Below are 10,674 nucleotides of genomic sequence, written 5' to 3'. Positions count from 1 at the left end.
TTTTGGATCTGCTACTTCCCTTTTACCTATCTACTGTAAATAAACTTTATATCTCTTGGAGGACCACCTTGAAAGGTCTTGGATTTCTTTTTCCTTCTTGAACTATGTTTAAACAAATTATATAAGTCTTCTAGATATGAAAGCTGGTGTCCAAAAGCTGTTCAGACTCCAGTGAGGATCTTGTACTAGCACAGGGCCATTTTATTTTTTTTTACTTTTTCTGCTGTGGAAATGACTATCTCTCATGTTACAAACTGTTTTTTAAACTCTTCCCCCCACCCCCCAGTGCAAAAGCAGTTGCTCATCAGCTATGGAGGTAAAACAACCCTAGAGTCCACTTGGGCTCCTGGAATTGGTTTTGCATTTTTTTTATCCCAACCAGAGCCTCCCAAACAGGAAAATAAAAGGTCACTGGGCTGATGTAGGCTAAATTGAATGTTCTAAACACTGAACTCACAGTTGTGTCCATGGCTAGACAATCTCATCCCATACCTAGGCCTGAATATGATCCTTTGTTTTTTAATACACCCAGAAAATTCAAGTGATTCTTTTCTCTCCCCTCTCCCCCATACTGTATCCTGCAGAGTGTATGCAAACTGAGCAAATTTGCAAGTGCTCTTACTAGGCATTATATTTAAATGTTTGCCATTTTTCTTCTGATTTTGCTGTCATGGGAGGGAAAAGGATGCTGAAATCCTGCCCCAACTCCTGTAGATCATCCTTAGCTTTCTTTACTGCTTCTGACATTTCAGTAGGTATTGTCCTTGAATGTTTAAGCTTATCTTTCGCATAAAGGCTAGAAACTTGCTTAAAACGCACCCCTGAGGTTTTCATTAAGCTGATTTCTGTGCTCAGTGCCATATTCTGTGCTTCTGTCTGCACTCCCATGGAAGGTCAGCATAGGCACCACCCTGCCTGTAACTTGGATGTGGTGCTTGCATTTATTTCTCAGATCTTCTTTGGTAGCACATCAGGTCTGTGCTGTGCCATTTTAGTGGTGTCTCTTGTGACAAATGGAAGCAGAATCCCTTTAACAACAAATTGACCCTTTTGTATCTGATGTACCCAGTTTCAAACCTTCCCATGACAGCAGTTGCTCTAATGTAGATCATATTATGTATTCATTGCTTAAAGGGCTGTGGCTGTAGCATTTGGCCTTTGCCATTGCAGACAGAAAAGATAACTGTTGCTCTGGCTGTCTTTGTGCATGGAAGCCACTATAGCTGTTAAAAGCAGATGCTGCCATCCTCGTGAAAGGGACAATGCAAGAGACCTAAAGTTGATTTGGAACTAAAAGAGAAAAAACTGAAGGCTTGGAAGTATTTTTTTTTTTTTTGCTTTTTGCTACTGATACAACAAGGGTGTTGTGTTTTGATCTTGCAGAGAAAGCTCAGACCGCTTTTCTAGAATATAGGATAAATATTGGTCTACATTGCAAGGTTCCTGAAAAGATTACCAATATAATGTTTGAAGCACTTTAGACTTTGATATGGGGTATAATAAAGTGCCATTACAGGAATATTCCCTCAAAATTACTCAAAAATTTCCTAACCAATGGGTGACAGTTTGGAAGGATTTCTGAACCAAGAAAGGGGAGAATGAAAGTTTCATTATCTTGACTTGGAAACAGTTTCTCCTCCACACCAAGTTATCTTAACTCTTCAGAGAACCTTGCAGCAAAATTAGTTCAAAAGACCTGGAAGGAAGCAGGTTTTCAATACTGAATGGGAAACAGTGTCCACAAGCTGTGTGTCACTGGAATTCAGATTTATGCCTGCAGAGTGCTGCATAACCTGCTACAAAGCATTTGATTCTGGTCCTATTTCAATTGTATGGTGTTCATGAAGAGTCAGTTCCATTTATTTCTCATTGTAAATGAGAATGCATGCTTCCTAAACTGTCTTAAAAAGCTGATGCAGAACACTATAATCCCATCCATGTACATGGCATTTAATAGGACATTAAAAAAAATTTAAAAAGAATCCCTATCCCAAATAACTTACAGTATACATTTCATCAGAGGTGAAGGAAGAGGAGGGAAGGGATGAATACGAGCAAGGGCAGTTGTACATCTGTGGGCTATGAATGGGCTCATTCATTCAACCTCTCTGGCCCTCAGAACACCCTCCAGAAACAATCAGAGCACAGTTCTGGTCATGTTCAGCTGAGTGGGCCAGAGGCTTTCAGGAGACAAGAGGATGACCGCGGGTTGGAAAGAGGCTGGCTGCGGGCCGCATCTGGCCCCCGGGCCGGGGTTTGGAGACACCTGGACTAGAGTAACCTGAGTTCCATTCCTTGCTCAGCCAAAAAGTTCAATGAATGACCACAATGCAATCGCCATCTCTTCTGAGGGTGATAAAATGGGGACTATGATGACGACTGTATTAGCCTGAGCTCCTAGACCTTGGGGGAAGTGGTGGAATGAAAAAAACAAGTATAGTAGTGCAGTGGCAGTGACCATGAGATTGCTGGCAGCTCACCCTGCTGTGCAGTGGCATAGCTTGTGACCCTGGAAGTGCCCGACCCAGAAGTAATTGTGGTGATGTAATTACATCATCACTAATTACTTTTGGGTTAAGGCAGCACTCTGAGTGGTTGACTGCCTTTTTTTTTTCTTTTTTTTTTCTTCCCCTTGTCAAGATAAAAAGGTGAAAAAAGCCTTTGGCCACTCAGAGTGCTCCTGGCTTGACACCCCCTCAGGCTGTGTACCCCCCCCCGCCCCCGGACCTACCTTAGCTATGGTGCTATTGCTGTGTGGTCATAAGGCCCTGCCTAGACAAGTCTCAGTATTGCTAACACATTGCTTACACCCTGTTTCTCCAAGCCAACAAAGTACACATGTAACAGCCAGAATACATCCATAACCTTCAAAGAGCCTTTGAAAACGACACTACAATCCTGCCAACCAGCTGTTTTCAGTTACAGGGGACTCAGAGGGCCTGAGTTGCATCTTCCTCTCAAACAGAGAAATGGCAGAATTTCAGCTTTGTTGAGGGGCTTTTGCATACAGTGGCTCAGCAGTTAAACTGGGAAGGAGAACTGTTTGTGTGCAGCACCCATTCATGTACACATGTCCCCATTCAGCTAGGGCAGCGGTGCACCAGGAAAGCCTTCCCCAGCTGGAATGGTACTTACTGTTAGCCGCACCGTGGCTCTTCTGGGCACCAGATCTGGATGACACAAGGCTCTGGGCTGTGGTGTCTATGGACCAATGACCCAGCAGGCATTGTGCTTGGATTTCTCGGAAGATGTGACTCCCCAAAGCATTGCATCATCCAGATCTGATGCCCAGAAGAGCCGTAGCTTGGCAGAATGGTAAGCGTCATTCATGGGGGCAGGCAGGATTCTCCCAAATGCCAGATTCAGTCCACGGGCCGGGGTTTGGAGAGAGACCTGGGCTAGGGTTACGTATACACAAGCCTGGCTTTGCACATGTTGGACCTTGCATCAGTCTGTTGAAATATGGAATTGATTCCAAATATTTTGGTGCAGAGCACCTAGTCCTTCCTCAGTAACCAAATCCTTTTTAGGTAGCAGATTGCCTTCAAGTGTCACTGCACCCCGGGTGCCACTCGCCTGAGCACAAATTTCAAACAATAAATGGAACAATTCATAATTTTCCCTGTCTTTGAGGAGTGAAGCACAAAATGCTAATGTCGGCCTCAGAGGGGAAATAGTTCTCCTGCATATTTGAGAAAATGTGAAACCCTTTCAAGGAAATCTAATAAACATAATCATCACAGCCTGCTGACACGAAGGAAAAAGGACCTCATTCGCTCTTTCTTTTTTCCTGCTGCAATTTAGTGGCCCCTACTGATTTACAAATTGGATCACTACAGTAAATTATCCATGCCAGTACCTGTGAAAGTAAGCGCCGAGATTCATATTTGCTTGGAGTTCTGCTTAAATCAGCAAAAATGATAAATTTGATGGTCTGAAATTGGAAATATCAAGGGCCTTCTGCAATGATCGAGCAAACTGTCTCCGCTCGTAATTTATTGTGACCCTCTTTCATTCGAGAAACTTTGTATGTCTAATATTTATTTCAACGCAAATTAAATTGCTCCCTCCTATATTGTCACATCTCTGGTTTTATTGATGTTGGCAAAATCAAATTGCACTTTTTTCCCCCTTGGATTCCAAGCAGTTGCACCAGTTTATATTACTAAAGGACATCTGGTACAAGAGCTCTTGCTTCTTTGGCCTTTCTGTGCCTACCTGGATGGTGCAAGATGGTTCAAAACTGTGGGATCCATGTGCTGGGTTGTTTTTGTTTTTGGAATATTGAGGAAGTGATGAAATTAAATTTCATATTGAGGAAGTGATGAAATTAAACCTTGGTATGTATAAATAATGCCATCATTGGAAAGGTAATTAAATGCTGAATGCAATGAAAAAACTGCCTTGGAATACCTGTATTCTATCAAAAGTTATGGCCAATTAACCAGAAAACAATTTCCTTGTGAAAACCTTGGTATGTACAAATAATACCATCATATTATATATCATTGGAAAGGTTATTTAACACTGAATGCAATGAAACAAACATATTGGAATGTCTATACTCTATCAAATGTTATGGCCAATTAACCAGAAAACTTTTTATTTATTTACGGGGGTGCGCACTACAAAATCTTTGACCTTGGTTAGTGGATGCTTTAGCTATTCCACTGCCCCATTTTTCACTTTTTTAAAAGTCTTAGTGTGACATCACTTCTGGAAGTGACATCACTTCCACGGCATCATTCTGCACTTGTCACCAGACTACATTTTCATTAGCTACGTCACTGGTTTGTGGTTCAAATAACATGTTCTGTTAAGCCCATCATTGAGAGACAGGTTTAAGACCAGAAGAAAATGAGGCATTCTGTTTACTGTAATAATAATAAAAAAAAAGTCATGGAAGGGGCAGTTACCCAGATCCACACAATGGGGAAACTAAGAGTGCAATCCTAAGCACTCTTTGGGCTGATGCATGTCCCTTGAGCCAGCCCAGGAGGGTTGCAAACATGCCGTAAAGCATGCTCGCGCCTCCGTGGGAGTAAGCTACGCCTGCACATGGTGGTGTGCCAGTATGCGGCGGCCAAATCTAGCCTCCACAGTGAGAAGGAAAGGTAAGTCTAGGCTGGCCAAGCTCAGCTGGTGCAGGGGTCGGGAGGGACAGGCAGGAGGTGGGAGGGAGGCATTTTGAGGTGGGGGGAGGGCAGGTGTTGGTCAGGCAGGGAGCAAGAAATGGGGCCTGGACTAAATTATGCTGAATCAGTTATGCTGGATGGCAATTATGCCGGATCCTAGGCTCCATTCTCAGCCAGCACGGAGTGGCTCCTGGCTGCTCTGCTCTGCTCAGATCTGTGCCATCTCATCAGGTGGCGCAGATCTGAGCAGACCCATTGGGGCTGCTGAGCCTCTCCCCAGGGTAAGGCGAGAAGTTTCGCCTTGTCCCTGGCTGAGCCACAGTCAGCGTTGAACTTGCACTGGATACAGTGCAGGCCCACTGGCCTGCCTGTTACAGCACAAGTTAGAATTGCACTGCAACAATGTTGCCCTGTGCTGGTCTATTTTCATCCTGGAAATACAGTAGCTTGTAGCAAATAGCCACTTTGGGTGCAAATTGGTGGGTTCTGAGCATGTGACAGCAACTGATTCAATCTTTTTGCCTGATGTGAGTCTGAATCCAAGCCCAGCACAGGGTTGTTATTGCAGTTATATTGTTTTGTATCTTCCTAGAAGTACAAACTGCCTAGACTCACCTATAAAATTTTTGCCCAGTTATTGAGCTCCAATTCTCACTTTGCCTTATCTCTGGGTCAATCAGAGGGCAGAGCCTTTCAACTCTGAAAAGTTTAGGTTCTTGCTAAAGCTAAAAGTCATTTGATTTGGGTTTTGGTTCTTGCTAAAGGTCATTTGTTTCTATAGTAACTTTAATGGGAAATTCCAGCCAAAGTTAACCTTCTATTCTCCTGCAACCTGGTTCCTTTTTGTAATGCAGGCATGCATTTGGCAGAGGTCTCTTTTTTTCAGCACCATGATGGGATCCTCCTTCCATTTTAAATAAAGTCACAGGCTACAATTCAGTGCACCATTATTTAAGAATAACTCCCATGGAAAGCATTGGGTCAACTTCTGAGTAAAAAGGTTGTAAATATATACAGCTGCATCTCTCCGCTGTGAATTGAATTGTTTTCTCTTTCTATCTGTCTGAAGAACAGAAGACTCTGCCTTTGCAGGTTTTGCACCAGGAGTGTGCTGAGAAATTCTGGGTGATAGATCACTTTCCATATTATATTTCAGCTTTTTTTACTGTGCTGGTTTTCAGTCACTGGTTCTACATGAATTGATGACCAAAAACTAGCTATTGGTGGAGTTTTCACAGCCAACTAGCTACCTCCCTTCCTGCCTTGCTGGTCCTTGCAAGGCATTCTGGAGCACAACCTGCCTTTTTCTGCCATTATTCCTTTCTTTTTCAAGTACCCCTAAAGGTCCTGTTGAGTGTCCCTGGGAGTACATCAATACCAGGCTGGGAACCATTGTTTTACTGGTATGTAGTTTACAGTCCACTTACTCTGATAGTGTTTACAAAACAGTGGTGAAGACCAGAATTTAAAAAACAATAAATATGTATCTTACTATCTTTTACTATGTTTTTAATAAGAGACTACAGTTCTTAAGTAACCATTAGTGGTAGGTTATTTTTCAGGATCTGGCCTTGGGTAAAATCAGACAAAACTATAGTCAGACACCCCTCTAAGTTTAACCCCCGACTTTGAGGGTCATAGAAAATTCCATGATTTTTTGCTAAAAACCTGCCCTCGACTTATCTGTGGGATCGACTTACAGGCATGTGTCTGCAGTAGATGATTCTATTATTTTGTACCTGCCCTCAGTATTTTGCTCAGTCTTGAATTATTTCACTAATGTTATGCACTCTTGACATTTCAGACGATTGTACACACACACTATCATGCTCTTAACATAGGATTCTAAATGGTCTCCCATCTATGGTATTGATCAGATCAGGAATGCAAGAGGAGAAACCACCACAAAACCTAAATATGCATTATCTGAGGTAGTTTGTTGTCAAGCAAAACTGTAATTCAATCAATGCTTAGTTCAGAATGACCTAGTTTGGTCTATTTTGAAGAAATGAAGTGAGCCCTTCTTACTCACAGTTCAGTTCTTTCCCTCCCAAATGCTGCCCTCTGGTGGTATTTTATCACATTTAATTTATATATTGGGCTATGGAACTTAGCAGTTTTGCACCAGGAGATTTCTTTGATTTTTGACTGAGTGAAGTTACTGAGAAACACCACCATTCCCCTTCATTTGAACATCAAAAGAATAGGTCAAAGCATTAGGGCACAATCCTAACCAGGTCTACTTAGAAGTGAGTCCTATTTTGTTCAATGGGGCTTACTCTCAGGAAAGTGTGGTTAGGATTGCAGCCTTAGTTGCATTCCTCAAACACATTAACTAAAGGAGAGATCTGAAATATACCTATTGAGCAGCATGTGTGCAACATTAGATGCAATGGCAGTAGGCACATAATTGGGTTGCCAGAGAACCCCAATAAAGCATGTGCATGGATTATTTACAGCATAATAGAGGAGGTGGAATGGAGATTATTTAACCCTTAATTTGTTAATTCCCCTGAAACCACATATTATCTGCTCTCTCTCTCCCTCTTTTCCTGGTTGGGAAACCAAATGTACACCAAGCCAGGAGAAAAACTGGGGACAAGCAGGTTCAAGGAATAAAGGTTAGAGATAAGGGACTATATTCTCTCACCCACCACAACTGTGCTTTAAATCTCCCCCAACCTTTACAGAGATTTGCATGACTAAAGACATCTAGTTTGACTGGAGTGTTGAGAACATGAAGTAGAACTTTTGAAGAACTCAAAAGTTCTGCCCAATCCTATGCAGGTCTACTCAGAACTAAGTCCCAGTGTGTTCAGTGGAGCCTACTCCCAGGAAAGTGTGCATAGGATTGTAGCCTCAGACTGCAACTGAGAACTTGATTGGGCTTTGTTCTGCATTGACCTGCATTGGATTGGGCCCTCAGATGTGAGTGCAAAGACTCTGGGTTGAGGTTGATGCAGTGACTGCTGAGTGAGGCATTTCACAAAATGTCATAACTGTGGAGGCTCATATTTTGAATGGGCCATGAAATCTCATGGCTGCAGGGATTAATATTCTTCCAAAAATGTGCAAATATGAAAGTTTTGTTTGTTTGTTTGGACCAGGCTTGCATTCTAGTCCTTAACATTCTTATCCTCTACAAGTATGGTCGGTATCATCTGTTCTAGCCCAGAGTGTGAACAGAAAATAACAATTCCCTGGAAGTTTTCTTTACAACTTACCTATAGCTAATTTAGCACTTAAATCCACAGTAGTTCATCTGGTACTTAATGAAATGACATCTGTTGCTGTATTTGTGATACACTTGGTACATGGTGATTGAACCATCTGAAGGATTCATTTTGGAAGACATCATTAACTCTAACAATCCAATCTACAACCCAGTTATGCTAAAATACTTGGATTTGTATAAATTTATCCCTGCTGGTTCAGTGGAGCTAAACTGAATATCTAAGTAATTAAACAAATTATCTAAGTAATTTGACTCACCGTGATGGTAGACAGGCTGTTCTTAAACCCATTGGCCACAATCTAACTCAAGTCAGTTATGAGTTCCAATGACTTAAAGATTAGGCTATATTTTACACTATCCTACATCTGGCCTAAACTCTCTCTTAGCTTGAACTACCTCATTGGATTGTTGTGAGGACAAAAGGAAGGAGAGCAACTATGTACACTTGAGTACCTAGGAGTTAGGGTGGCCTATAAATGTGCAACATTTTAAAAAGAATCGGTTTCAAGTCAGTTGCAAGTCAGTCCCACTGAGTTCAGTGAGGCATATTTCCAAGTAAGGGTGCACAGAATTTATTTATTTTAAAACACCTGTATCCTACCCTGCCCCTATTCAAGTAAAAAGGGCCCAAGCTGGCTAATAACAAAATGTAATGCAACATAAAATAAGCATTAAGACAAAAACACAGAATAAAAGTTTAAAAGTTAACAAGCAGGGATAAAACCGAGAGAGCAAGAAAGAGGAATGGGATGAAAATGTCTGCAGTTTGTGCTGAAAGGCTAACAAGGAGGTTCAGGTTGATTCAATAGGGAGGGAGTCCCATAATTCTAATGCCTCTACAGAGAAAGATCTATTTCTAGTTGCCACCAACTGAGCTTCAGATAATGATAGTATCTGCTGGAGAACCCTCCCAAATGACCCAAGGGGATGGGCCATCTCATATGGAAGGTGGTGACTCCTACGTTATCCCAACTTCATGTATGTCTCACTGGTTTGATTCTGATGGAACTTACTTTCCTATAAATAAACTTACCTACATTAAGTCTTTATAAATGTCCCTCCATCAGATTTATACAGCTAGTCTGGATCTATTTACTTAGAAATAAATCTCAGTGATTTAAATGGAATTTGTTTTCAGGAAATTAAGCTTGAGATGGCAAACTTTGAGGAATTCTAAATCTAGCCACACTATTATCTGTAACCAGTGAAGTTTCAGACATATGAGGTGCAACAGAGAATCTTCCATGGGTTTGTTCAGTGGAAGAAGGTTTAAAGTGACTCTGATTGCAGCATCTATATGCATTGGACCCATATAACCTTTACTGGTGTATGGAAAATATGGGAACTCTAATGAAAACAGAACTAGGCTGAACAGAAGCAATTTTCACCTGCTGTCAAATTCCAGCAAGGCCAGGTCAGGTTGGAGCTCACAGGTACCATGACTAGTAAACAAACAGCAGAGACAATAGCATCTTGAACGGATAGACGTGTCAGTGGCTCTGAGGGCCTGGTCTGGGATAATAGGCAGCAAAGCAAGGTCAGTATCAAGACTGTCAGGACCATGGACAGCTCCTGGTCCTGCACTAGACCATTTGTTTGGATAAAGACTAGGAGAGGTTAAATCACTTCCTTTCTCTCAAGGAAAGTTGCAAGAGATTTAAAGGGCTTGTCCAGAGCTATGCACTATGGTAGCACTGAATGACCTCAAAGTGTTTTGATTGTCTCCACCAGTGGGGTTTTCTAAGGGGAGCAGCCTGGCAATGTTGGTGGCTAGATTAAAACTAAGATTAACAACCCAATCCTAAAGGGTCTTTACGGTGCCGGGACAACAGTTCCAGCAGTGTAAACCCCTTTATAATGGTTGCAAACATGATGGCAACAGCATGCGCAGCCTTGCCGTCACCACAGGCAGTGAGTGGCCAGGCCTGTGTGATAGCAGAATCATGCTGGAGCAGGTAAGCCCAAACAGGTTGGAGGGAGGGGGTGGGACAGGGGGTAGGTGGATCAGGCTTGAAAGATGGGTTTGGCAGCAGCCATACCTGCTGAATCCTAACCCCCTTCTGGGCCTGACCTATCTTCCTGGGATAATGCGGACTTGCGCCAGCTATAGAGATGGTGAAGAAAAATCCATTATGGGTTACAAGCCAGGATGTGTATGTGCAACCTCCTGATTTTAGAAATGGGCTATGGCAGATGCAAGGGAGGGCACCAGGATGCAGGTCTCTTGTTATCAGGTGTGCTCCCTGGGGCATTTGTTGGGCCGCTGTGAGATACAGGAAGCCAGACTAGATGGGCCTATGGCCT

The sequence above is a fragment of the Tiliqua scincoides genome, chromosome 6 (assembly GCF_035046505.1).
Source record: "Tiliqua scincoides isolate rTilSci1 chromosome 6, rTilSci1.hap2, whole genome shotgun sequence".
Classification (NCBI taxonomy): domain Eukaryota; kingdom Metazoa; phylum Chordata; class Lepidosauria; order Squamata; family Scincidae; genus Tiliqua; species Tiliqua scincoides.
Note: the sequence above shows the minus strand (reverse complement) of the source record.